Genomic DNA, 26,805 nt, shown 5'->3' with positions numbered 1-26,805 from the left:
ACTGTGGGTTCTATCTGTGAGCCAGTTTGCAACCCACCTAGTGATATAGGGGTTGATGCCTAGCTTACTGAGTTTTTCTATGATTCCTGAGTGGAGAATGGTATCAAAGGCCTTGGCCAGATCAAGGTAGACTGTATGAACCACCTTGCCTTCATCCACAGCTCTGGTAACTGACTCAAAGACGTTGACCAAGTTGAGCAGGCATGATCTATCCTTCACGAAACCAAACTGTGTGGGTTTCCCTATATCCTTGTTTATTAGGTCCGTGATGATATGTTCCATAGCTTTGCATGTCAGAGTCATCAGGCTAATGGGGTGATAGTTCCCAGGGTCTATAGTCGCTCCTCCTTTGTGGAGAGGAATGACTGTAGTAGTGCGCCATTTGGTAGGGACAAAGCCTGAGGTGAGGCTGTGATTGAACAAGGCACACAGGTGAGGTGCTAGTTCACTCTGTAGTTCATGTAGACCACAGCCAGGGAAATTGTCAGGTCCCATAGAAGATGGATTCTTGGCCTTGGACAGTGCTGTTTTAACCTGTGCAGCAGTAGTACTGGGTGCCTGGCAATCTACTGGTATTGAGACTGGTCCTTTGGGGGGGTGAAGTTGGCACTGAATCTGTCGGCCACTATATTGGCAATATCTGTTAGCTTGGTATAGGAGCTACCATTGTGCAGCAGCTCAGAGCAAATCTGGATATTGCCGTAGAGATTCTTTACATAATTGTAGAAGGCCTTGTGGTTGTCTTTACTATCTGCTGCAATTCTGTTTTCATAGCTAGCTTTAGAGGATTTGATGAGGCATCTCAACTTTTTGTTGAGGCTGATTAGGGAGTTTTTCAGATCTTGGGACATCACCTTATTCCGCATCAGTTTCCTCCTCCTGTTGTAGAGTTTGTTTATGGCAGGGGGCCACTAGATTGGCTTCCTTTTTTTGGAAGAGAGCTTCTTGGTTCTATTGGGTATGGCAAAATCCATGCATTTGTATATGTGTTCGTACAGTGCATTGTTGTATGATTCAGTGGTCATGCAACTATTCTCCATTTGCATGGGTGCCATGAAGTTAGCCACCTCTGTTTTTAGGAGCCCAAAGTTAGCTTTGGAGATGTTTTTCATGGTGGTTACTTTTGCGGGGAGGGTTGGGGGGGTGGGAGGGGTGTGGGTTTCCAAGGTGTTGGATCTAACCAGGGAAGAGTTGACTATTGGTGTAGAACAGTGATTGCCCATGTTAGTAATGACCAGGGGGGGGGTAAGAACGAGCTGGTCCAGGGCATTGGAATTAATGAATTCCAGAAAATGTTGGGCAAGTGTATTGGTACGCGAGTAGTTTTGCCCAGTTAATGGAGGGGTAGTTGAAGTCACCAAGTATGAGAGTGTTGGGTTGCACCCTAATATTCTCAAGGGTGCTTAGGAACATGGAGTGTGAGTCTTGGGACATGGTTGGGGACCTATAGCAGGCTACAACCTGAATTGCTGTCTTACCCAATGTTAGCTGCACCTGAAGTATCTCAGATGCATTATGTTAGGCTACCAGTCCAGAGGTGTGCGCATCCTTTATGAATATGGAAACACCACTGCCTTTGGAGCTTCGGTCCAAGTTCTGGGGCCAAAAGATTTGGAGTTAGTTATAGCCTGGTAGTGCAGGGGTGCTTTCTGCTGCCTTAAACCAGGTCTTTGTTACGGCACAAATGTCAATGTTCTCCATTTTTAAGGAGTGCTTTGAACGAGTGCATTTTGAGATTTAGACTTCTAGCATTGAGCAGCATGACCCTCAGATTGCATTTGTTTGTAGCTGTTACAGTGGTAATTTGATCTTTGGAACATCATCTAAAAAAGGCGCTTTAGGGGCGGCAAGAGCCTTGGCCAGTATCTGGAATCCCAGTGGTGACAGATGCAAGCCATCTCTGGCAAAGCATCGAGGTCTGTCAATCATGTCATCCCAGGCAGACAGATACTGGATACCTTTAGAATGACACCAGAAACTTAGCCAGTTGTTGAAATCAGTCATTTTTTTGCTTGTACTGTGGTATCATTCTGGGTGATGGTAGGATGCTGCTCAGGGCTAGGGTCATAATCTGAGAGCTCCTCCTCGTCTCTCTTCATGTAGTCCAGGGAGGTACATCTCTGGTCATTCACGCCCACATGTACAGTGACGGAGTCATATTTGTACCTGTTGTTGAAGGACCTGAGTGCGTGCGTTATGTGGTGGATCCTGGCGCCTGACAGCCAACTGACTGTTACCTTGTCTTTTTTCAACCTAGTGAGTGGCTACACCCTTAAACATTGATTTCTTAAGTCAGGGATCTGGGAACTCTTATTGATAGTAACCTAGCTTTCGACCAAAATGCATCTAAGGTAGTAAGAAAACTCTGCTTTTAAACTTGTAAGCAAGGGCATGGCATCTAGTTCCAAAAAGGTCGTCATACCACTGTACATGCCCCTTCAGGATGTACCTCATCAGACACCTGCAGCAGCTAGAATGTCCACAAAGGTTCCTTGCAAAACAGAATACAGGGAATAAACACAATGTCCTATGCTGATCACTGCAGAGACCTGTGTCTGTACTATGTATCATACAGACTTCTGAGTGGTGATCCTTTTACACATCCATAAACACAGCAACAAATCTACTAGATTAAAAGATCTACATTTTGCTGGTGACATAAGTAGGACATGTTAGAGAGAGAGAGAGGTTCCTCAGAGAATTCCAATTCTGTGGAACAGGCTCCCCATCCTTATGAATCAGAGTTCCTCTCTGTCCCTATTTAAGCACAACTTGGACCAATAGATGGGTAATCCGAAATTCATCCTAGGTCTTGCACCTGTGTCCCTGGACAGAGGTAGTCAGTAAATCACCCCTGTGGTAATTAGTGTAGCATGCACCTATAAACCTATGCTTGTTTGAACAGTTCCATGTAAGCAGCAGTGCTCTGAGTTTGGGAGGGCTTGAAATTTTGCCATTGTTCACATAATAGTAGGAAGTTCAAGTCAGAAGTGACAAACTTCATGACACCCATGCAGATGGGAACTGAAAGTTCGACTGCTGAATCCTACACTAAGGCACTGTATGAGCACATCCACTCGTGCATGAATCGTGTCATCCCAAATAAAGCCAAGACGTTCTCCTCCAAAAAAGGAAGCCAATCTGGTGGTCCTTTGTCATAAACAAACTTTACAACAAAAGGAAGAAACTGTTGCAGAAGAGGAAAATCCCAGGATGCAAAAAACTCCCTTACCAGCCTCAGTAAGTAGCTGAGATCCCCTCATATAATCCGCCAAAGCTAGTTACGAAAATAAAATTGCCAGAGATTCCAATGACAACCACAAGACATTCTATAGCTATGTCAAGAATCTAAGTGACATTGCTCTGATCTGCTCTGAGCTACAACAGAATGACATTAAATATACTGATCCCAAGGATATTGCCAATATCCTGGCCGATCGATTCAGTGCCAACTTCACCCCCCTCTCACCTCCTAAAGGGGCCATCTCAATACTGACAGATTGCCAAATTCCGGTAATAATGGCCACACAAGTAAAAACCGCACTCTTTTTCCAAAGCTAAGAATACAGCATCCATGGGACCAGGCGACATCCTGGGCTGTGTACTACATGAACTACAAAATGAACTGACACCTCACCCAAGTGTCATGTTTAATCATAGCCTCACCTCAGGCTTCATGCCCACTGAGTGGCGCACAGCTACAGTTATGCCACTCCACAAGGGAGGATCCACCATGGATCATGGGAACTATCGCCTCATCAGTCTGACGAGCCTGATCTGCAAGCCATGGAATGTATTATCATGGAACGTATAAACGACATTGGCAGCCTTCAAACACTGGACCCCATCCAGTTTGGGTTTGTGAAGGGCCGATCTTGTCTCCTGAATTTGATTGACTTATTCAAATCAGTCTCCAGAGCTGTGGACTAGGATAAGGTGGTCCACACAGCCTATCTGGACCTCGCAAAGGCCTTTGACACCACCCTCCACTCTGGAATCATAGATAAACTTACTAAGCTGGGCATTAATCCCCACATTACTCGATGGATTGCCAACTGGCTTACTGACAGAACCCACACTGTAAAAGTAGCCAACTCCAAATCCAGCTCCAGACAAGTGGAGTACCTCAGGGTTCAGTCCTGGGACCACTCTTGTTTGGCATCTACTTCTCTGAAGTACAGGCCAACACTAAGGGACTCTGGCTAACAAAGTTCGCAGATGACTGCAAACTGGGAGCCATTATTCAATCCCCAAATGATGTGGATAGTCTGCAAAAGGGCCTTACAGAAACAGATGCTTTGTGCCAGAGCCATGGGCTCAAGCTCAATGCCAAGAAATGTATAGTTATCCCCTTTTGGGAAAAAACATGTATCCATGAATTACCACATAGGTGGCAGTACACTAAACACTGAAAGTATGATAAGAGACTTGGGGACACAGGTGGACAGTGGTCTCCCCTTCGATAACCACATCACCAGTCAGGAAATCCTATGTGGCACACCTCATCACTAAGGGCTTTTCATCCAGAAAAAAGGAGGTCAGTCTCACTGTACTCATCCCTCATTAGACCCATTAGAGTACAACGCCCAGTTTGGTATATACCTCTCAAGACCTCTACAACAACTGGAAAAGTCGCAGAAATACCTCACTAAAGGAATCACCAGCCTAAAGTAGATGCCCAATGCTGACCTTCTAAAAAAAAAGATGCCCAATGCTGACCTTCTTAAAAAAACTCCAGCTGTACTCTGTAGCATATCTTTTACATCTATGCTTAACATACAAGGCCATGTCAAACCCAAAGCTGTTGGACATGCTACACTTAAAAGAAATCCCAATCCCTCAGAGCCACACGCTCCAGGGATCTAAACATTCTCATCACAAGGAACACAACATGCTGGAGGGATAGGTTCCTGACCCAGAGACTCCACTCTGGAATAGACTACCCATACATGTCAAGCAGAGCACATCTTTGGCCCTCTTCAGAAGGAACCTTGACGATTGGATGGGAGATGGGAAATTCACCCCAGGGATCACGTCAGTTGCCCTGCTAGACAGGGGTCCAGGGAAGTAAATATTGTAGGAAGAAATAGCCAGGGAATTGTTATGGCTAGGCTTGTATAGGCCCTAGGGCCAATAGCCTAGTACCAACGTATGAACCTATAAGATGGACTTAGCCTTAGATTAATTCTTGAATGCTCTAGGGTTAGCTGGAGTTCCAGGTTTTATTTTTACGTGAAAGGAGACCATTTTGTTTTCTGACCTTTCTAGAGAGGACATTACACTAGGAGGTGTGCAATGCTCTTTTATGGTAGTGAGGACCAGGTTCAGTATGTTTTTGACCCTGGTCGGCCTATTGACTGTCTGGTCCAGGGAGTTTTGAATTTAAAGTCTAGGAGTCTGTCTCTGTGCCTATGCATTTGTCATATATAATTCCCCACTTACTAGTGGGGTAATTAAAGTCTGTATTATGTTGGATGGTGAGTGCCTCTGTAAAGCTTAAATAAATGTTGTGAGTTTCCAGGGTCATAGATGGGGGCCTATAGCTTGCAAGGAAGTGGTATTAGATTTTTACCTATGGTGATTTGAATGTGGAGAAACTGAAGTGCACTGTCCTATTTGACCAGCCTTTGATGTTGTTTATTATTGATGTAAATTGAGACATCTCCACCTTTTAGCTTCTGCTTGTGTAGTAACCAGTCTAAATATGTGGAAGGCAATTGTAATTTTGCAGTGTTATGGTGCGCTGCATGACTTTAAACAGTGTCTCTAACTGTACAGATGTCAGCATTTTGCAGGGCAAAGAGAGCTTCTAGGGAAAGGAGTTTTCTTGTTTAGACTCGTAGCATTAAGCAGTAACACCTTAAGATTTTCTTGGTTTCCATTTGCTATGTCGGAAGGACTGTCAGGTTGACATTGTCCTCCCCATAATGCCTTTTTTAAACAATGTTTTGGCTAATGTTCGAAAGCCTAAAGGGGAGCATTGCAGACCATCCCTGGTAATATCCGAGTGGTCTGTTGACCATCTCCTTTCATGCTGCCAGATATCGTACCCCCTTAGGACACCAGAAATTAAGCCAATTATTAGTCTGTCATTTTCTGTTCATAGTGCGGCATCATCCTTGGAGCTGGTAGAGAGCTACTCAATCCTGGGCTCTTACCAACCTGGGATGTATGTATTCTGAGAGCTCAATGATGTTTCTCTTCATGTAGTCTAGGGAGATATGTCTCCAGTCATTTACACCCATGTGGACTGTGACCAAGTCATACTGGTACTTGTGGTCCATTGACTTGGGTGCATGTGGAATATGGCAGATCCTGATAAGCAACTGACCGTGACCTTCTCTTTACTCAGCTTGGTGAGAGGGATATCACTGAGTCTCACAATCGAGTTTCCAATTACCAGAATGTTGGATTGTGTGGTTCCTTGCCATATGGACTTAGAAGTAGATGCTCCATGGGGTATGGCTGAATGTGTTGACATGGGTGGTTCTTTGGAAGAGTGCTTCTGGGGCTGCTGAGGGCATTTCTTATGTGTGTTTCATCTAGAGGAGGTTTGGGGGTTTAGGAAGGTTACATTTAACTGTCTCAGCATATTCCCATATCTACCCAGCTGCTGCTTGTGAAGCCATAGACTTGTTGTTTCTTTGGCCAGCCTAATTTCCCTAGGTAGCATGAGGAAGTGTAGCAACTTCTGCATGTTTATTGACTATCCATTATTGTTGGCCAACTCAAAATCAATCTGCGAGAGGTACACATAGATAGACTGGAGTCAGATCCTTTTGGATTTTCAGTAAACATAATCCCACATTGCAAAGATAGTTTAAAAAAAACTCCAGGTCATGCAGGACACACAACAGGACACCACAGATGCATGAAACCTCTTGTTCACATACACTCAGTGCTCGCATAGCTGCCACGGATGATTGCCTACCTAACACAAAATTGACACATACTCTTACAAGGAATCACCAAAGTTAAGTCAGTGTCTTTACAGCAAACCAAGCCCAGTTAAAATAGTACTGGAAATGTTCTAGTTATTGTGATTCTGTTGTCCGGCGTTCAGACTTGCCAGACTGGAAAAGGGGCAGGGTGGCCATTGGTTGTCTCATGTACTAATATTACTGACAATCTCCAGGGCCCTCGAGGACCTTAATCATCCAGAATAAGAGAATGGTTTTGTTATTGATGTTCGTGTTTCATTGTTGCAGTCATTACACTTGGGTTATCCTGCTGGCAGGCTACCCTCAGTCGGCCTGAATTCCAAAGTCTAGGTCCGGCATCGGTTGCTGTCGCCTCTTCCCTGACGTCAGTGCGCCAGGGGTATAAAAGATGCAGCCGACACCATTTTCATCAGTCTTTCTTGGCAAGTGCCGGTCGGCCAACTCCTGAGATTTTCATGTTCAAATTTCAGATCCAAAGTCTTCATTAAACCTAAGTACCCCATTGGGGAAAACTTTTTTCTTGCTCCAGACCGATGTCAGGAAAAAGTTAATAATTGTATTTCTTGTGGGAAGCAAATACCTCATAAGGATTTTCATTCTTACTGTATTCCGTGCCTAGGCCCTGACCACGACGTTACTTGTTGTCGGTTTTGTGCTAGATTTAACCAGCGCACTATAAATTGCCGGTATGATTTTGCATTTCACTGTTTTAGCAGAAGATTTAATTACATGATGCCGTCAGATAGCCAACCGACTACCGCAATTCACAAGAAACGCAAAGAAAAGGACAGGCATCAGAGGTCTAAAACAGACGAGGCGGCTTCTAAGCCAGTCGCCGGTTCGCCGGCTCTCAGGTGCTTTGCAGCCCCTGATGCCCGCTACTTTGGACCCGCACTCCGCTATAGACTTCCACGTGGAGTCGCCTAGGCCGCTGAAAGCTCAAGGTATTGGACCTTCGGAAACTATTCCCTCAGATGGGTCCGGAGCCGCTGAGCAGGCATCGGCTTCTGAGGGTGTTTTCAGACCTACTCAATTGTACATTAAAGCGACTCCAGCTACAAAGGCAAAGACTAAAGCTTCTTTAAAGACAAAGAAACAAGTACAACAGCCTCATGGTCAGGCCTCCATGCCCAAAAAATAGATGCTCAAAATGGCTGAAGACTTAATTACTTTGATCAGGGGTACCCATCCCCCTCCTGATAAGAAGCCTAGGCAAGAGACAGAATATGAATCTTCAGATCAGGTTTCCATTTTTTCAGATTCCTCTTCTGATCAGGAATACTCTCTTCCTCCCTATGAGGATTCTGATGCTGAAGAATCTATCCCTTCAGCCTCTCTTCCGGAGGATTACTCTTTTGGGGAAACCTTACATACCATGAGGAAACATTTCCACTGGGAGAGCCAAGATTATTCTGAATCCAAGAAAAGGCTCAGGGACTTCCTTTTACTCCCACAACACAGGCCCCTAGCTATTCCGCCTGTTAGACATTGTAGATGATGTATTTTCAGAGTCCAGTCTGACCCCTGCCTCCTTACCTCCAGCTCCTGTTAAGCCGAACAGGTATTACAGGGTTCCTGACTCTCATAAATTCCTTTTCAAAAACTCTGCTGCTGACCCAGAAACTATTTCTCAGGGTCCCAAAGGGGTCAAGGCATCCACTGCACAAAACCCTACCCCCTCCGACAGGGATTCTAGGGCATTGGATAGATGGGGAAAGAAGATTTACACCTCTGCTACCTTGGCTATAAGGGCTTTAAATTGTCAGTTTCATATGCTCAAATATCAGCAATATATTATATCACTGCTTAAACAGAAAATGTTGATAAATTCTGAAGGTGCAGAAAACAAAGAAATGCAGGATTTATTGCATGCAGCTGAGCAAGTTGGAAAGCATACTGCAATGTGGTTTTGATTCTTTGGAGGCCTCCTGCAGGCCTGCTGTCACTGGTTCTGTCATTAAGAGGCATGCTTGGTTAAAGGAACATAATTTACCAGATCATGTTAAAGCAAAATTATTAGATGCTCCATTACAGCATGATACTTTGTTTGGTGTTAAAGCAGAAGAGGTGTTAAAGAAAATGGACTACAAAGCTAAATCTATGCAAATAGTCAAGGATTTCTTACAGGTACAACCTCCAAGATTTAGCAGACACTGGTCTACAAAGAATTGGTCCTTTCCGGTGTAAGACAGACCACAAAGGGGCAAATACAGATGCCCAAGAGGCAGATCCCAGCCCCAAGGTTCACACAGGTCTAAACAGTGGGGTGCTTCTACCTCCAAAAGTGGAGAAGACAAATCACAGCCTTACAGGAAACGGTCCCAATGACTTCTCTGTGCCTGCGCCAAGCACTTATCTTCTGGCAGCACCTTTAGGGTGAAAACTAGCACTTTTTCTCAAAATTGGCACATAATAACCCAGGACAAATGGGTCTTCGACAGTGTCACAGGGCTACAAGTTTCACTTTCATACTCTGCCAAGGACAAACGGTTGGCCAGACCTACCAAAAAACCAATGGGCAGAGGCACAAAAACAAGTTTCATCCCTCATGGACATGAGGGCCATTCAACAAGTACCAGAACAAGAGCAGTGACAAGGATTTTATTCAAGACTGTTCTTGGTACCCAGAAAGGACAAAGCCTGGAGACCAATACTGGACCTATCTGTTCTAAACACATGTCTGGATATACCAAAATTCAAAATGTTGACCTTACTGCAGCTTCTGCCCATGCTTGGCAAGAAGGCTTGGCTTGTGACTTTAGACCTAAAAGAGGCATACCTGCATGTCCCAATCAGACATGCAGAAGATACCTCAGATTCAAAGCTGGCTCAATGCACTACCAATTCTCTGCACTGCTCTTTGGCTTATCTACTGCACCCAGGGGCTTCACAGAATGCCTGGCACCAGTAATTGCATTCTGCAGACAGAGGAATACAAATATATCCTTACTTGGACGACTGCCTCATACAAGCAGAGAACAAGCATCTACTACAGCATCTGGTGTTTTGTAAAATGATTACTACCATGCCTAGGGTACACAGTCAACGAACAGAAATCAAAACTAGTACCCTCTCAAGAGATAACATTCCTGGGTGCAAGCTTAAATACAACTGCCCAGATGGCTTATCTCACGCCAGACCAACAAAGGCAACTGACTATCTATTTCAAATTGTTGGCAACAAAGGCCCAGTTATCTGCAAGAAAAATTCTGCAGGCTTTGGGCTTCATGGCATCCTACATTCTACTAATTCCATATGCAAGACGGCATATGAGGAACCTTCAGTGGTACCTAAAAAGTGTTTGGACTCAGCATTGCCACAGTCTGGAAACAATAATTACTCTCATTCCCTGCCTGCAACAGGAGTATCGATGGCGGGTGAAGGCCTGTCACCAGAACAAGGGACAGCCAATCACCTTACCCCCAGCCAGGCAGACATTGACAACGGATGCATCAGATTATGCCTGGGGGGCACACATGGCAGGAAGATGTATTCAGGGCACATGTTCTGCCAACCAAATGCATCTACATATCAATCAAAGAGATGCTAGCTGTTCAGAATGCCCTGACAGCCTTCAAGGACTTACTTCATCCGGGACAACTACTGATAAAGATAGACAATACCATGGTCATGTGGTATATAAACAAGCAGGGAGGCACTCATTCTTACCCCCTCTGCAGACTAGCCATGACTTTGTGGGACACAGCATTGACTTACCAAGTACATCTGCAGGCACAATTCCTGCCAGGAAAGATAAATACTCTGGCAGACGAACTAAGCAGAAATCTCATGGATCCCCATGAGTGGAAATTGGATCCACAAGTTTTCAACATAACAAGGAAACGGGGATGCCTGGACATAGACCTATTTGCCTCTCCTCACAACTGCCAACTAAAGACATTCTGCACAAGGACTTGTCACATACAAGCATGGAAAGTGGATGCCCTATCTTTCAGCTGGAAAAACTTAACAGTATATGCCTTTCCTCCACTGCCTCTCCTCCCCAAGGTACTCCTAAAGGTCAGACAAGAGAAGCCAAAAATGATATTGATTGCCCCAGACTGGCCCTGCCAGTACTGGTATCCAATCCTAAGGAACTTGTCTCAGTGCCCAGCCTGGACCTTACCTCATATACCTCACCTTCTGTCCCAACAAAACAGTTGGATCCTGCACAGCCAACTCAAGACCTTAAATCTGGCAGCATAGCGGATAATGTAGTCATACAAAACACACCTCTAACTAAAGCGGTGGTGGGTGTCATTTTGGAGGCCAGGAGGGCTAGTACTAGAAAATCTTATGCTGGAAAATGGAAGAGGATTCTGTGCCTGGAACCAGGCACAAGGAATTGACACAGCATTACCAAATATTCCTCAGATTTTGCAATACCTAACTGAGATGCTGGACAAAGGCCTATCCTTTTCATCAATTAAAATTCATGGCTCTGCCATTTCGGCTCATTACAATACAGAGCCACCAGTCTTTTTTCTCATCCCTTAAGGCAGTACCTCAGAGGAGCCAAAAACTTAAGGCCTCCAAGGAAATCACCAATACCTGCATGGGACCTCAATTATGTTTTTGAAAAACTCACTCTGCCCCCTTTTGATCAGCCACTACAACTGATATAAAGTTTTTATCTTGGAAAACAGCTCTGCTCCTAGCAATAACCCCTGCAAGACGAGTCTCAGAGCTGCAGGCACTCATAGCTGTGGAACCTTTTACCATTTTTTATCCAGACAGGGTTTCTCTGAGGACAAATCCGACATTTATGCCTAAGGTAGTGTCCAGTGTGGCCCTTAACCAAACTATTCTTCTGCCTACTTTTTATCCAAACCCACAGAATAAGGGGGAGAGAATTCTGCATTCTTTGGACATGCACAGGCAGCTACGCTTCTACTTGAGCAGAACCAAAGCTTTCAGAAAGACTGAGCAACTACTAGTGGCATATGCTGCAGGATCATAAGGAAAGGCTATCTCAAAGCAGAATATTTCAAAGTGGATAGGCCACTGCATTCGTTTCTGCTATTCACAACATGGCAAGCCAGTGTCTAAGGGCATTAGGCCACATTCAACCAGAGCAGCAGCCACTTCAGCAGCCTTCCTCAGGGGAGTACCAACCAAAGACGTCTTAGAGGCTGCTACCTGGAGTTCAGTGCACACCTTTACAAAGCACTATCATTTACCATTCTACTCTAAATCCAGGGCAGGCTTTGCCACTGCAATTCTGCAGGGCCTCATAGCTGCTCCTAATGCTATTTAGCTCCAGCCTCCCAACCATAGCTTTGGGATTCAACCCAAGTGTAATGACTGCAACAGTGAAACACGAAGAACATAGTACAGTTGTGTACACTTGCCATAAATGTAGATGTTCAAGTGTATTCACTGTTGCAGTCCAGGTTACCCACCCACCATCCCCCATCTCTTTTTTTTAGTGGAACTTAGCTGCACTTCTCTAATCTATACAACCTATGTGGTGCATTTGCTTGTAGGTGAAGGTATAATATATTTTGGTGCATGCATCTTTGATTAGCATTTTTTTTGGCCTTCCCTTTTGGGGGCACCTGACATCTGGAGCAAGACAAACTGAAGAAAATGGCATCGGCTGCATCTTTTATACCCCTGGCGCACTGACGTCAGGGAAGAGGCGACCGCAGCCGACGCTGGACCTAGACTTTGGAATTCAGGCCGACTGAGGGTAGCCTGCCAGCAGGATAACCCAAGTGTAATGACTGCAACAGTGAATACACTCGAACATCTACATTTATGGTAAGTGTACACAACTGTACTTTGGTGATCGGATGAAAGATCTTTGACATTGCAGAGAGACATGGTGGAGTCTTTAGTATAATTTTAAGGAGTAAAAATCCCTTGTTCCTTCTCCTAGAGTAATGCCAAAACTAGAGGTTATTTATCATTTACTTCAGCTATTGGCTACATAAATGGTGTCATTAAGGGGATCCAGCTTTTGTGACAGCCTGGGAGAACCTGATAGACTGTTCTTCCTGCTTCAAGGATGAGAACTGTACTTGTCCTTTTTGAGGGCTTTCACATTCTGGAAAAAATTTCCTACCTCTAGTAGTGCATTTGTTATGCAAGGTGAAGTTACAAGGCATTCTGAATTGATAGTTTCTGTGCTGCCAGCTTTTGGGTTAACTGTTCAACACCAGAAGCTTCAGAGGCAAAAATATCTGAATTTAACTTTCCCAAATGACCTCGACTTTGAATTTTTTTTAAGTACAGATCCAAATCTCTCTCAACGAGGCAAATTTTTACTTTTACTGATAATTATAGAATCCTGCTGTATGTCCATGGAGGACTGTATTGAATACCTAAACATGCTGTCCCAGCTGGAAGTCACATCAAACACATTTAGTTACACTGTAGTTACCCATGTATCCGCTGGTCCCCTTGTAGATCCATCGGTTGTTGCACTCGCATCTGTCCATCAGCCACTCTAGATGCCAGAACCAGGTAGTTCTCCCTGCTAGAGGCCTAAACTTTGAAAATCTGTCCACATGCTACACTTTTAGTCCTCCCCCTCCCCCAGTCATCAGCGTCAAATTTTAATAGCACTCTCCAAGACAGAGTATCTCTCCATGGGGCCAGAGAGCACATTCTTCTGCTTAGTGGTAAGCTGTAAGCATCCCCCTAAGCATCTTCAGTCAGTCGTTGCATAGGACATGTACCTGAAGAATTTAGAAACATCCTTGTAAACCTCTTCCTTAAGGATTGGCACTCCACTGGCCTGGCTTAACTATAGGCCCATCAACCCCTTTATTGTAAAACAAAGCAGTAAAGCCATACAAGAGCTGTAGTCTGTAGACTAGGGTCAGATTTAAATGACCATGAGGACTGTGTGACAAATAGTATGATCAACCAAGAGCCACAATCAACTAGTCAGTGCAGCAGAGCATGTAGTGTGGTAGATTACATCAGTGAGTCTCTTGTTGTATATCTTTTGCAGTTTGACTTTAAGGTTAGATAGTGCTTTCTTGTGTTTTAAGCTTCTTTGACGAAAGTCATAAAAACTCTAGAAAGACTTTTTATTCACACATTTCTTATGTGGACTTGGCTGCAATGTTTGATACTAATTGTGAAACTGGCATTGTAAGTAATATAACCCATTTAAACATTAACACCTTTGTAACTAGCTGTTACCCTGAACACACAGTCCGGTTAAATGTACTCTTTTTAGAAATGTAAAATGTAACTAGCAGTGTCCATTCAGTCCTGTTTCTTTGAAGTATATACAAATGCAATTTAAATTTACAGATGACTGCAAGCTAGGAATCCTCCTAAACTTACCCTCCGATTCATCAATATTCCAGCTAGGCTGTGATTACAGTAATAACTGGTGCTGTAATCACAGGATTAACTCTAAGCATGAAAAAATGTAATCTGGTCACTCTTTGTAAAACTAGTGCTTCTGCTCATAAATCAAATTCAATTTTGCTGTGATGCAGTATTTGGAAGCTTAGACAGTGAGCTTTCCTTAACTCAACATTATCTCCATAGATTCCTAAGTTCATAGCTAAATATAATGCTATTTGTCTGGAGTCTGTTGTACGCCTAGTCAGTAACCAAACCCTGTACCTTGTATTCATGAGGTTAAGACCTTAACCATAATGCCAACCCTCACTGATATGCGCTTGCTTCTGGCATACCTTGCTTTGTTGACTGTTTAGTAGTCGGTCTCTCTTGCTGTCTCGTGTTTTTTTTTAATAAATGATGAATGTTGAGGTCCGTTTAATCGGAGTGTGTTGTATTGTGTGAGCTGGTTGTGTGTGTTTCCAGGGATTTTTTCCTTTTTTCTCCACTGTAATGCAACCATGGAGTTGGTGTATATTAAATTTAAGAGGGTATGAGGGGTTTTTGTGCCCCACATGGAGGGTGCAGGGAGGCTCGTTCCTTTATAAAAAAAAAAAAGATTTCTTCTTGTGTGTGTTTAATGGGTTTAGAGTTAAGCTTTTCAGAACTGGATCTTTGAAAAAGCAGAACATTAACTTAGTCAAGTGTAGGTGAACCCTTGCTCCTGCAGCATGTGTACTAAAATTGAAATAATACAAAGAAAGTGAACATAGCTCCTGTGCCAGGGTGATGCACAGATTCATTACGAGTTCATATATATTTTTTTTTTGTTTAGCATTAGAACAGAGGATTATGGCCATGACCTTTTTCAGTAGCCCAGACTTTGATTCTGTCAGCCTTTATTTGCAGCATGTGTAACTCTGAAAAAGTCACTTTCCAAACAGTGCTCCCGGGCTGAGTTTGAAAAAGGTTCCTGTGGATCAGCACTTTGCCCTGGTTAAATAAAAGTAAAGCAATAAAAAAATATTGGCATAAATTCCTTTTATGTCCCTTGTGATCTGTTATGGCTTCTTGTTCAGATCCCAGTCTGTCTTAATTCTCCCTTACTTTACCCTCATTCATCCCATCATAGAATACAGAGTTCCAGTTGACATACAGTGGATATAAAAAGTTTACACACTCCTGTTAAAATGCCAAGTTTTTGTGATATAAAATACTTGAGACCACGATAAATAATTTCAAAACCTTTCCTACCTATAATGTGACCTGCAACCTGTACAATTCAATTGAAAAACAAACCTGTTGGGGTAAATATAAAAAATAAATGTACAATAAGCTGTTTGCATAAGTGTGCACACCCTTAAATTAATACTTTGTTGAAGCACCTTTTGATTTAATTACAGCATTCTGCCCTCTTGGGTACACACCTGCCATCGATCAAAGAGACAAGATTAACTCCAAATAAAGTTCAGCTGTCCTAGTAGGGTTTTCCTGACATTTACTCAATTGCCTGCTACAGCAAAAGTCATGGTTCACAGAGAGCTTGCAAAGCATCAAAGGGATTTCATTGTTGAAAGGTATCAGTCAGGAGAAGGGTACAAAAAAATTTCCACAGCATTGGATATACCGTGGAACACAGTGAAGACAGTCATCAAAAAGTGGAGAAAATATGAGACAATAGCGACATTGCAAAGAACTGGACATCCCTCCAAAATTGATGAAAAGACGAGAAGAAAACTGCCAGGGAGGCTGCCAAGAGACCTAAAACACTGAAGGAGCTGCAGGAATTTCTGACAAGTACTGGTTGTGTACTACATGTGACAACAATCTCCCGATTCTCCATACATCCCCCAACACAACTCAAATGACACACAGCCCACAAACTCAGTGTGCCACTCAACCACCGCCCATAAGGCATAACAACGTACCCAACACTCTAGTCATAGGTGACTCTATAGTCAGGCACACTGATGTTCCACTCACTAGACTAATCAAGGAGAAAGTTACTGTCAGGTGCCAGGATCCGTCACATAACGCATGCACTCAGGTCACTCCACAATAAATACAAATATGACACTATCATTGTCCATGTTGGTGTGAATGACCTGAGACATACCTCCCTGGACTACATGAAAAGAGACATGGAGGAGCTCTCCGATCTTGTATCCCAGGCAGGTATGACCCTAACCCTGAGTAGCATCCTGCCATCACCCAGAATGATACCACAGTACAAGGACCAACAATTGGCTAAGCTTCTGGTGTCATTCTAAGGGGATCCAGTATTTGTCTGCCTGGGATGACATGATCGACAGTCCACGATGCTTTGCCAGAGATGGCCTGCACCTGTCGCCCTTAGGATTCCGGATACTGGCTAAAGCTCTTGCCACCCCTATAGTGCCTTTTTTAGGCAAGGTTCAAATGACGAATTCACCACCGTAACAGGTACAAGCATGCAAAATCTGAGGGTAATGCTACTCAATGCTAGAAGTCTAATCCTCAAAATGCACTCACTCGAGGCACTCCTTAACATGGAGAACATTGACATCTGTGCAGTGACAGAGACCTGGTTCAAAGCTCCAGAGAGCACCCCTTCATTACCAGGCTTCAATTCATACCACACCTTTCGGCCACCTAACCCAGAAAGAAGCACTAAAGGCAGAGGCGTGTCCATATTCATTAAGGATATCCACACCTCCAGGCTAGTTGCACAGCATAATGCATCCGAGATTATCCAAGTGCAACTAACTCTGGGCAAGACCTCAATCCAAATTGTAGCTTGCTACAGATCCCCCACCATGCTCCAGGATTCACACTCCTCATTTTTTGATACACTGGAAAGTATTAGGGTACAACCCAACACCCTAATAATGGGCGTACCCCACCATTAACTGGGAAAACTACTCATGTACCAACTCTTTTGCTCAACGTTTTCTAGAATTCATAAATTTCAACGCCTTGGATCAACTTATTCACACCCCCACCAGGGGCAGAAATATCCTAGACCTGGTCATTACCAACATGGGAAACCGGTGTTCCACACCAGAGGTCAATTCCTCGTTGGTCAGATCCGACTACAAGCTAATCAGCCTAGACATCCACATCCCACCCCCAGCCCCAATTAGGGAAACCATTGTAAAAAACTTCTCAAAAGCCAACTTCACACTTCTTAAGACAGAAGTGGCAAACTTCATGACACCCATGCAGACGGACAATAGAGGTATGACTGCCGAATCCTACACAAATGCACTTTATAAGCACTTACACGAATGCATGGATCATGCTATCCCTAATAGAACCAAGATGTTATCCTCCAAAAAAAGGAAGCCAATCTGGTGGTCCTCTGCCATGAACAAACTCTACAACAGAAGAAAGAAACTGTTGCAAAAAAAGAGTAAAATCCCATGACTGGAGGAACTCTCTGGTCAACCTCAGTAAGAAGCTGAGACCCCTCATAAAATCCTCCAAAGCTAGTTATGAAAACAAAATTGCCACTGACTCTAAAGACAACCACAAAGCATTCTATAGCTATGTCAAGAATCTAAATGGGAACACTCAGATCTGCTCTGAGTTACAGCATAATGGCACTAAATATACAGAACCAACTGATATTGCCAACATCCTAGCAGATAGGTTCAGTGCTAACTTTACCCCCCTCTCACCCCCTAGAGGGCCCATCTCTATACCGGAAGAATGCAAAGTTCCTAAAATCACGGCTGCACAGGTAAAAAAAAAACACACTCCAAAGCCAAGAACACAGCATCCATGGGACCTGACAATATCCAAGGCTGCGTTCTACACGAAGTACAGAATGAACTGGCACCCTACCCCAAGTACCATGTTCAATCATAGCCTCACCTCAGTCCTTGTTCCCACTGAATGGCGCCCCGCGACAGTTATCCCACTCCACAAAGGGGGAGCCACGACGGACCCCGGGAACTACCGCCCCATTAGCCTGACGAGCCTGGTCTGCAAGGCCATGGAAAGTGCCATCATGGAACTCATAAACAAAGACATTGGTAATCTCCAGACTCTGGACCTTACTCAGTTTGGATTTGTAAAAGGCAGATCATGTCTCCTAAACCTGATTGACTTCTTTGAAGCAGTCACCAAAGCCATAGATGAGGGTAAAATGGTTCACACAGCTTATCTAGATCTCGCCAAGGCTTTCGACACCATTCCCCACTCTGGAATTATAGATAAGCTCACTAAACTAGGTATAAATCCCTATGTCACAAGATGGGTTGCCAACTGGCTCACGGACAGAACCCACACTGTGAAAGTAGCGGATTCCAAATCCGACATCAGACCAGTGACCAGTGGAGTACCACAGGGTTCAGTCCTGGGTCCTCCCCTGTTTGGTATCTACTTCTCTGAAGTGCAGGCCAACACAAAGTCTTTGGCTAACAAAGTTTGCAGATGACTGCAAACTAGGAGCCATAATCAAAACTCCTAACTATGTGGACAAACTACAAAAGGGCCTCACTGAGACAGATACCTGGTGTCAAAGCCATGGCCTGAAGCTCAATGCCAAAAAGTGTATTGTCATCCCCTTTGGTAAAAACTCTGTACCCATGAACTACCACATAGCTGGTAGTCTACTTAATGCCGAAAATGTGATGAGACCTTGGGACACAGGTGGACAGTAGTCTCTCCTTTGATAATCACATCGCCACAGTGGTCAGGAAATCCTTCTGCGTGGCTCATCTCATCACAAAAGGATTCTCATCCAGAAAAAAAAGAGGTCATTGTTCCCCTCTACTCATCACTCATTAGACCCATTATAGAGTACAACGCCCCTTTTGGTATGTACCTCACAAGACATCTAGAACAACTGGAAAGTCAACAGAAATACCTCACAAAGAGGACTACTGGCCTCAAACAGATACCCTATGCAGACCGTCTAAAAAAACTACAGCTTTACTCCATCGCATATCGCCTACTCGGAGGCGATCTCTGCCTAACATACAAAGCTATGGCAAACCCAGAGCTGTTGGACATGCTCCACTTAAAGAAATCCCAGTCTCTCCAAGTTACACGCTCTAGGGACCTTAACCTTGTCACCACAATAAACAGAACATGCTGGAGGGATAGATTCCTGTCCCAGAGACTTCCCATACTCTGGAACAGACTACCTATCTATGTCAAACAGAGCTCCTCATTAGCACTCTTCAAGAAAAATCTTTATGATTGGATGGGAAATTCACCCCGGGGATCACTTCTGTGGCTCTGCTCGACAGGGGCACAGGAAAATAATTTTCTTGGGTTGCGAAAGCCAGGGTACATTTTTTGGCTAGGCTTGTATGGGCCCTAGGGCCGATAGCCTAGTACCTACCTATGAACCTATATGCCAGGGCTGTGGGGTAGAGTTGCAAGACTGAAGCCTTTTCTTACACACAAAAACATCAAGGCCCAACTAAAATTTGCAAAACCATACATAGTCTCCCAAAAGCATGAGGGAAAATGTGTTGTGGTCTGATGAGACCAAGGTTGAACTTTTTGGCCACAATTCTAAAAGGTATGTTTGGCGCAAAAACAACACTTTACATCACCAAAAGAACACCATCCCCACGGTGAAGAATGGTGGTGGTAGTATCTTGCTTTGAGGTTGCTTTTCTTCAGCTGGAATTGGGGCTTTAGTCAAGGTGGAGGGAATTATGAACAGTTCCATATACCAGTTACATTTGGCCCACAACCTTCAGCCGTCTGTTAGAAAGCTGAAGCTGAAGATGAAGAGGAATTTCACCTTTCAACACAACAATGACCCCAAACATACATCCAAATCAACAAAAGAATGGCTTCACCAGAAGAAAATTAAAGTTTTGGAATGGCCCAGTCAGAGCCCAGATCTAAATCTAAAATAAAATCTGTGGGATAACCTGAAGAGGGCTGTTCACAAGAGATGCTCTTGCAATCTGACAGATTTGGAGCGCTTTTGCAAGGAAGAGTGGGCAAATATTGCCAAGTCCAGATGTGCCATGCTGATAGACTCCTACCTAAGAAGACAATGCTGTAATTAAATCAAAAGGTGCTTCAACAAAGTATTAGTTTTAAGGGTGTGCACACTCAACAAAGTATTAGTTTAAGGGTGTTCACACTTATGCAACCAGCTTATTGCACATTTTTTTATTTTTTGTATTTTTTCACCTAACAGATTTGTTTTTTAATTGAATTGCACAGGTTATAGGTCACATTAAAAGTGGGAAAAAATGATTTATTGTGGTCTCATTTTGTGTATCATAAAAACCTGGTATTTTAACAGGGGTGTGTAAACTTTTTATATCCACTGTATGTAGCTCTAAACATCTCTCCCAACTAGAAAATACCAGCATTTTACGACCCTTTAAACCTTAATTTTTGTGTAAACCGTTATTATAAGAATCAAAGTCCTTATTTTCTGTGACCTGTAGACTAGTGAGGTGATCTGTGATTTGCCTTCTGTTCTGTCATACCCTGCTCTTTGCAACTTCCTTTTCCTGAAAGAAAAGCTCCTCACTTAGTACCCATTTCCCTTTCCAAAGACAGTTCCAGCACCGACTATCTACAAGTCCTGATACAGAAATAAATTAAGAAGCACCTCCTTCACCTGTAGAACAAATTTCACGTATTAGATTTTTTTTTTCTTGCATTTTTTTTGCTTCCTGCGTATGACCATTGGTTGCTCTAAAGGTCTCTCCTTGGTTTGCAGAGTCCGAAACCTTGCCCTGGGCTAATTCCGACACGTGTCTGGAGGAAGCAAGGAGATCAAGGCATTCTGCAGCAGTGTCGTACTGCTGCTGATGAGTCCCCAACTGTGGGTATACCCATCCTGTCCCAGGGGAAGGAGTGCATGGGCTATTCTGGCATATTCATGTCTCTGCCTGCAACTTGGCTACAGCTCTGCACCCTGAGGACAATGGCCACACGTTCCCAGGCTCCATCAGAGAACAGCAGCAAGGTGTGCATCAGAGTGTGTGCGCGCCATTCCACTATCAGCATGGGCACTTCATTCTCCCTGACTGTGCTGTTAAGCATCTGAGCCACTGTTCAGATTTGGGTAGCTTAGGCCATTGTCAGGGCGTTATTCCTGTGCCACCTGCACAGGACATTGTCTGCATATAAGATGGTATAAAGCCCTAGTGACATTCAAACTTCAGTTAGATGAGTAGATGGGATCTCGAACTGTCCTAAACTAAAAATAATCACATCTTATTTCTTTTTATTCTTTCTATGTTCCTCTTTTCCCTTTTCTCAAAATTCTCTCTTTCCTTATCTTATAGCATAATGCAAGCTCAAAAGACTCCACTAATTTGAGAGGCATGCATTATATTCTCCCACCATCATGTGAGTTGTTAATCACCTGCAAAAGTTCTTTTTCTGTTTTTTTGCTAAGCCTATTTTTGGTTGACGTCATTAGTTTATTTATAAATGTATGAACCCCAAAGGATAGGCTTTGTGACTCTGCCCTGTAGGTCATGAACCTTAACTCTGTCTTGGCTTCAGAAGATTTTAATGAAACATACTTGATCTGGAGAGGCACATCCTTTTTTATCGCCATCCCCTGTCCTCCCCTAGTCCTGACTTGGTTGGAGGGTTTTCATACAGACTGTTTTATTTATCTGTGTATGTATGATTTATTAATTATTATGAGTGGCTGCTATGCCTTGCCAGACTTTACAGATTTTGAGAAGAGCAGCAATCAGTACAACATTAATGTTTAAAGTAGAGGGGGGATAAGTAGTCTAGAATATTTTTATATACCAGGCTGTCTAAATATGAGTGGGTGCTGAAAAGTTCTAAGCCTGACAAACTTTCTAAATTCTGAGCGTTATATTGCCTCTGTAGCTGAAAAGAAGGTTATTTCATCTTGTAAAGTGCCAGTTGGCAAAATTGTAATGCTCTGTTTTGATATTGTTTCAGATCATTGATTGAACCATGTCAACGAAAAGTGTGGCATTTTGAAGTGTGGAACTCCGAGCTGTCATGAAGGCCCTGTTCCTGCAGAAGAAAACTCCAAAGGAAACCTATGAATGTATCAATATATGATGCAAACATTGAGTGACAAGTGCTATTCTTACTCAACTGTAAAGAAGTGGTGTGCAGACTTTAAGCATGGAAATTTTGAGACTGTAGATGCAGCAAGGTCTAGGAGGCCTCAAACGGTGTCAACTAGTGAAATTGTTGACCATGTCCATGACCTGATTTTGACATATCGGCTGAAACAGTTGCTGAGACATATCTAGGGAGTGTGTTGGGTTTGTAATCTACGAACAGCTGGGTTTGCAGAAGCTGTCAGACAAGTGGGTGCCCAGATGTTTGAATGCCAATGAGAAAAGAGATCAAGTGGACACTTTCAAGTTGATTTTGCAGCATTTTTGTTGAGCTGGTATCAACTTTTTAGAATAACTAGTTACTGTTGATGAAACCTGGTTGCACCACTATGATCCGGAGACAAAACAACAGTTCATGCATTAACTGTAAAGCCAAACCAAAAAACAAAACACTGAAAAACTGAATAAAAAGAAAGGAAAACCACACCAAGTCCAAAAATAAGGTTAGCGCTTTCGTTTACTAATTAAGCAAACTTCTTCAGACAACTGACAATACAAAAATTCACAACTTAAATAAACTATCATACCATGACATCACTATACAATTCAGTAGGTCAAGCCTCCATTTAAAGAACCCACATACCCAACGTGTTTACACATTCATCAGAATAGAGTAATAACCCCAACAGTACATATATATTATATAAATAAATCTTAATAACAAAGAAATAAACATACATTTGTATAAAAACATTATATTATCTTGTCAAAGCCCTCAATTTTAAAATACTTTTAAAAGAAACAGCATCATTTAAACCTGGGGCTGTGACTGCATTCAATTTCACTTGCCAAATCAATTCTTTCTCATCTAATTTCACATCAGTTGGACCTCCTCTTTCATTGTCCAAAACTTTTTCCAATACCAAAAATCTAAATTCATGTCAGGGGTAGTACTTAATGTGTCTGGCAAAAGCATTATTCAGATTCAATTTCCCAATTGCATAAACATGCTCATAAATCCTGTTTTTTAATGGTCTCTCAGTACGATCCACATAGAAAGCTGGACAGCAACTGCATAATCCCAAGTATACCACTCCTTTGGTATTACAATAAAATTTACCCCTAATAGGGACTGTTTTATTTCCATTAACAACATGATTAGTAACTTTTATATATTTACACCATCTGCACGCCTCACATTTGGACATTCCACAGTGGGGGCCATATACTTTTGGTGGGCCCCTTTCAAGCAGCATTTTTAAATTCCTACCTCTCCTAAACACAAATTGAGGTAACTCACATAAATTATTTTTAATAAGGTTGTCATCCACAAGGAAGCACCAGTGTTTGTTAATTGATTTTAACAAATATGCATCAACAGAAAATGTAGTAATAAAACTAATTGTAGTACTTTCATTCATTAATATATCTGTAATTGGTTCAAACCCTACTTCTTTTGGGGGACTAATACTCGTATTCAAATAGTCACCATCATTCAACTCCTCACCTAGCCCTTCCATGGAAGATAGCAGTGGTTTAAAGAAATCCATTAGGCGTTTCTTGTGTACTTCCTTAATAAGGTCATCCACTAAAGACCTAGGGTATACACGTTTTAAAAACATCCCCCTCAAAAGATTACATTAGTCTAGGAAGTCTTTCTCCAAGGTGGTCATTCTAGCCGCCCGAGCTAATTGACCCTTGACCACACTTCTCTTTTGGGAAAAAGGGTGGCAGCTAGAAAAATGCAAAGATGCATTCAAATAGGTTGCTTTCCTGAATATTTTAGAGATGTATTGTTTATCAGAACCAATTTTAGTCAATTCTATATCCAAATAGGAAATACTAGTGGGTTGAAATTCCCAGGTGAAATGTAAAAAGTCAGTAAATTTAGTAATATGTTCGATGAACATTCTAGCTGAATCAATTTCACCCCTGCAAAGGATAAATATATGATGCAAATAATGGGTGTACCATGTGGCCCTCTCCAAGAACATATTGTCCTTGAACAAGAAAATAGAGGGGTGTAACACAGGGTTAAAGGTACTAGTCACAAGTCTTTAGTTAAGCTAGTATTTGACCCCAACAGAATATTAAGATTCAATTTCCTAGTAAAGGATTTAAGGTCGATGATGCTCCTAGCTAAATCACCCCTAGATGATGGTACAAATGTTAGGCCCTTGGCTAAGACGTCAATCAGTGAGGGGTCAGGTGAATATGTGGAATAATTATATACCTTAAAGTCTTGGGTACTGTTGCACAATATGTTAACAGTATTCACGTTGTTAACAGAAGGTTCAACATTATTAATAAACACAAAGCTGGAACAGGGCCCACAGTCCAAGGGGGCAATTACCTCCTCCTTCTGTTTTGTCCCTTCTTTTTCCAGCATTGTTGTTGATGGGGTTGATTCTGTTGTCCCCCATTGTTCATCCTCTTCTGAAAACCCCGAGAAGTACCCAAACCCTCCATGTTAGGGTTATTATTACTATTAGCATTGTTGGGATGTCCATTAGCAAGCCTGTCACTCCTTCTAACAGTAGAGGCCTCCGTAGCCATTTCATCATCTAAAATGCTGTCATTACTAACAAGATTTTCATCATTATTCTCAAAGTTATTTGAACCACCTGACACATCACTTAAAACTCTATTAATGTTAGAATTTACAGCAATAGGAGTTATGGGATAGGCCAGACCTTTCCCATAGGCTATAGCATCCCTATTCGATTTCTTAGTTTTACCCTCCTTAATTTTAGATAAAGCGTTGTCAATACTAGAAAAAATATGCACAAAATCATATTTGTATCTCATGAAATCATTGTCCAAAAGAATATTGGAATCAAGTGTAAGTTCAGTTTTTAAACTCTCCAATTCAATACAATAATTTTTAACCAAGACATGCATAAACTCGACCCCTTGGCGGTCGAATAAGCTAAGAAAATCTTTGTGAAACACAGAATTTGTGACTAAACCCAAAGGATAGCGCCATTGTCTTAGTCCCTTTGGGACTTGTTTACGTATACATTCATTTAGATATTGCACTTCCAATTGTAATTTTTTAAAACGAAACAATTTCAAATCAAATCTTTCAAATTATTCATTAAGTTAGTATCAACCCTGGTACTACCCGATGTAAAGGAGGTCCTTGAATTATTGTCAAAGCAGCCAGTCAAATCTTTAAGCCATTTGTTCAAAGTTGGAACGGCAAAAGAAGTACTCACTGTTCCATTAGTGTTAATGTTATTACTGGCATTGGCATTCGAATCCGGTCGACCATCCAGCAAGTTGCCACCAGTCAAAAAGGAACGAGTGTCCAAAGCCGCCCAGTCGGATAAAGACTTTCCAGGTCTGCCAGGTACGTTGGGCAAAAGGCCCCCTGCTGCTACTTGACCTCAATCCTGCGATCCTGAGGTAACACACTGTAGCGTAGAGGGAGCATAATCCACGGATGCCAGTAAAACCGGAACTACTACCATTTCCGGAATTGCGAGGCAGAATATCTGCAACTTGGGTTGCGAGCTTTTCAACTCATTGGGTCAACAAATGAATTAATTCAGTCAGTTTACCAATAGCCCCTGATTCAGAATTAGATGACAATGCTTGGGCTTCATTACTAAATAAATCCTGAGACGGTGTGGCAAGTTCCTCCATGTGAACACAAACTGTAAAACCAAACCAAAAAACAAACACTGAAAAACTGAATAAAAAGAAAGAAAAACCACACCAAGTCCAAAAATAAGGTTAGCGCTATTTTACTCTGAGAGAATATGTGAGAACGACTTTAGGAATTTATTTAATAATAAGGGGTCACATAAACTAGAAATATTTAATTTATCACAAACAGAAAGGGAAATACTGATGGATTTAAATTTTGCGGACATACGAATTTTGAAACCTGATAAAGGGGGTGGTTTGATTTTTATGGATAATAATGATTATGTCCAGCGTATGTGTTTACTATTGGATAGTGAAGCTTACGTTAACGCTTCCTTGAATGAAGTAAATGGTGCTTACCAATGTATAAGAGGCTTTATCAGGGATTTGTTTTTGGAAGGGAGAATTGATCTGGATTTATTTAATTATTTTTCCATTTCTGCCCCCTGACGCCCATATTATTTGATTACCTAAAATCCATAAAAAAACCCCTTTCCGCCCCATCATTGATGGTAGGCAATTTCTGTTACGTATGCTTGTGCAAAATTTGTAGATGTTAAATTAAAGGAAGTATTAAAAAATGAAAGTCAAATATGTAAGGATTTGTGGACCTTCCTAGAAGCAATTAATAAACTTCCCTTTTCTGAGGATGTGAACTTCCTGACCATTGATGTCCGTGATCTCTATACAGTCATTCCTCAGGGCATTGGATGTGAGTGGGTAAGGGAATTCCTTTTGAGTCTCCAGGTGGAAGGTTCCAGTATTGATCTTATTTTTTATTTATTAGAACTTATATTAGAAAATAATTGTTTTCTTTTCAATAAGGAATACTGTTTACAGAAAACGGGTGTTGCCATGGGCTCTCCATGTGGGGCCACTCT

The 26,805-nt window shown here is 42.5% G+C and overlaps 1 protein-coding gene and 1 non-coding gene across 2 annotated transcripts in view; both read left to right on the top strand.

Moving 5' to 3' along the window:
* Positions 1-26,805, top strand: part of LOC122800795 (small integral membrane protein 10-like protein 2A) — a 162,585-nt gene that overhangs the window by 63,532 nt on the left and 72,248 nt on the right. The gene's annotated exons all lie outside the window — the stretch shown is intronic.
* On the top strand, positions 14,965-15,070 carry LOC122802283. Its single transcript, XR_006364910.1, has one exon. It is a non-coding gene; the product is annotated as a U6 spliceosomal RNA (small nuclear RNA).

Source organism: Protopterus annectens, chromosome 1.part0 (genome assembly GCF_019279795.1).
Source record: "Protopterus annectens isolate FY-2018-M chromosome 1.part0, PAN1.0, whole genome shotgun sequence".
NCBI classification, from domain to species: domain Eukaryota; kingdom Metazoa; phylum Chordata; order Ceratodontiformes; family Protopteridae; genus Protopterus; species Protopterus annectens.
This window is presented reverse-complemented; position numbering and strand designations above follow the sequence as displayed.